This window comes from Odocoileus virginianus, chromosome 10, assembly GCF_023699985.2.
Source record: "Odocoileus virginianus isolate 20LAN1187 ecotype Illinois chromosome 10, Ovbor_1.2, whole genome shotgun sequence".
NCBI lineage: Eukaryota > Metazoa > Chordata > Mammalia > Artiodactyla > Cervidae > Odocoileus > Odocoileus virginianus.
In genome coordinates this window covers 4,147,537-4,149,900 of record NC_069683.1, presented here as the reverse complement: position 1 = coordinate 4,149,900, position 2,364 = coordinate 4,147,537, and the positions used below count along the sequence as shown (strand labels likewise).

The 2,364-nt window shown below is 35.6% G+C and overlaps 1 pseudogene; it reads left to right on the top strand.

Annotated features, from left to right (window-relative positions):
• The first annotated feature begins 382 nt into the window (after positions 1–382).
• On the top strand, positions 383–1,320 carry LOC139029618 (olfactory receptor 5M5-like; annotated as a pseudogene).
• Positions 1,321–2,364: the final 1,044 nt, after the last annotated feature.

The following is a 2,364-nucleotide window of genomic DNA, read 5'->3' as shown; positions in this document are numbered from 1 at the left end:
ATTTCAAAGGAAAGCAACATTTAAAGAAACTATAAGTAAACATTTCATAGTAGTATTTGCAGAAAAGAGAAAAGTTTTTTAAATATGAAAAGATTTGCAGAAGAGCATTGAAAATGTGATTGCTTTATATGAAAGTGTGAATGTACAAAAAGGAACTCTATATTAAGCTAATTATTGAATCTATCAATTTATCAATTCAATATTGAATCTATCAATTATAGGTTTACTAGGCTATTTCTTTATGTCACATGGATTTACAAGTCTGAAAGAAAAGGAATAAGTATTAAATGACATAATGTAGGAATAGGAAATGGAAAAATGATAAAAGACAAATGCATTTTATTTCCATTACTTTAGCCAGTATTGAAAGCTGAGCAACACAATGTTAAAGAAAAACTACACAGAGGTGACTGAGTTTATCCTCCTGGGACTGACAGATTGAACTGACTTCAGCCTGTCCTTTTTGTGGTCTTCCTAGTCATCTACCTGATCACAGTCATCGGCAATGTGAGCATGATTTTGTTAATCAGAGCTGACTCAAATCTTCAGATTCCAATGTACTTCTTCCTCAGCCAGCTCTCCTTTGTAGGTCTCTGTTATGCCACCAATGTCACTCCTCAGATGCTGGTCAGTCTCTTATCTGAGAGAAAAACTATTTCCTTCCTTGGTTGTGTCATACAATTTCACTTTTTCAATGCCCTGGTGATCACAGATTATTATATTTTGGCAGTGATGGCTTATGATCGCTACATGGCCATCTGCAAACCCTTGTTATATGGCAGCAAAATGTCCCAATGTGTCTGCCTCTTTCTCGTTGCTACTTCTTATATCTATGGCTTTGCAAATGGTCTTGCACAGACCATCCTGATGCGCTGTCTCTCCTTCTGTGGACCCAATGAAATCAACCACTTCTACTGTGCAGACCCACCTCTCCTAGTCCTGGCCTGCTCATATACTTATTTCAAAGAGACTGTCATGTTCGTGGTGGCTGGTTCCAACCTCACGTGTTCTCTCACCATCATCCTCATCTCCTACATTTTCATATTTAGAGCCATTCTGAGTATCTGCTCTGCAGAAGGGAGGCACAAGGCCTTCTCTACCTGTGGGTCCCACCTGATGGCTGTCACTCTCTTTTATGGGACACTGTTCTGCATGCATCTGAGACCCCCTTCTGAGACATCTGTAGTAGAGGGCAAAGTTGTAGTTGTTTTTTATATCTTTGTGAGTCCTATGCTAGATCCTTTGATCTACAGCCTTCGGAACAAAGATGTCAAAAGAGCATTAAGGAGAGTAATTCATAGGAGATTGTTCACCAAGTAAGGTAGACATTTTGGTCACAGGTATTTAACATATTTGTATTCTCTTAGCATTTAGTGAACATTTTAAATAAAGTCATTTTTTGTCTTTTGTAATTGGCCTATTATATTTACAAGAATTTGTCAAATGATTAGCTTGTGTTGCCTTAGTTTATTTAAAATGAATACTGCACAGAAATTAAAATACAAGACCGGACAGCATTATTATTGCTCTATAATATTGATAAAGGACAGAAAATTCTATTGGCAGTACTCAAAGGGATATAGGTTATAAAAGGTGGAATTTCAAAAAAAAAATGTTATAGTTAATGACAATTTGTTAGATTTGGGGGGTTTAAAATTTCCAAATGATTTTCCAGAAATTTTCAATGATAGCCAGTGTGGTTTTGTTTATTTGTTTGTTTTTCCTTTATTCAAATTATATATCAATGGATACTTTCAGAATGTCATGCTATTAATCTAAGGAGTATTTTTATATCATAGAACTGGTCCAGTGAAATCCTCAAAAATAAGCACTTGAAGGAAATTTCAAATTTTCTTTGAAAGTTTTTTTTATTAATTTCTTTTTTTTTAAATCAATATGCAGCCATATCTTAAAATATTTAAAATTTGCCTTAAAATTCTTAAAAGGTGGGAATACAAACCACCTTACCTGCCTCCTGAGAATCCTGTATGAAGGTCAAGAAGCAACAGTTAGAACCACACATGGAAAAATGGACTGGTTTAAAATTGAGAAAGGAGTATGTGAAAGTTGTATATTGTCACCCTGCTTATTTAACTTATATTCAGAGAACCTTATGTGAAATGCTGGACTGGATGAAGCACAAGCTGGAATCAAGCCACCTGGGAGAAATATCAACAACCTCAGATATTCAGATGACACCACTCTAATGGCAGAAAGCAAAGGAGAACTAAAGATCTTTTGAAGAGGGTGAAAGAGAAGGGTGAAAACAGTGGCTTAAAACTCAACATTCGAAAAAACTAAGATCATGGCATCTCTCTTGCATACTCTCTCTCTCTTTAGTTGCTAAGTCATGTCCAACTTTTG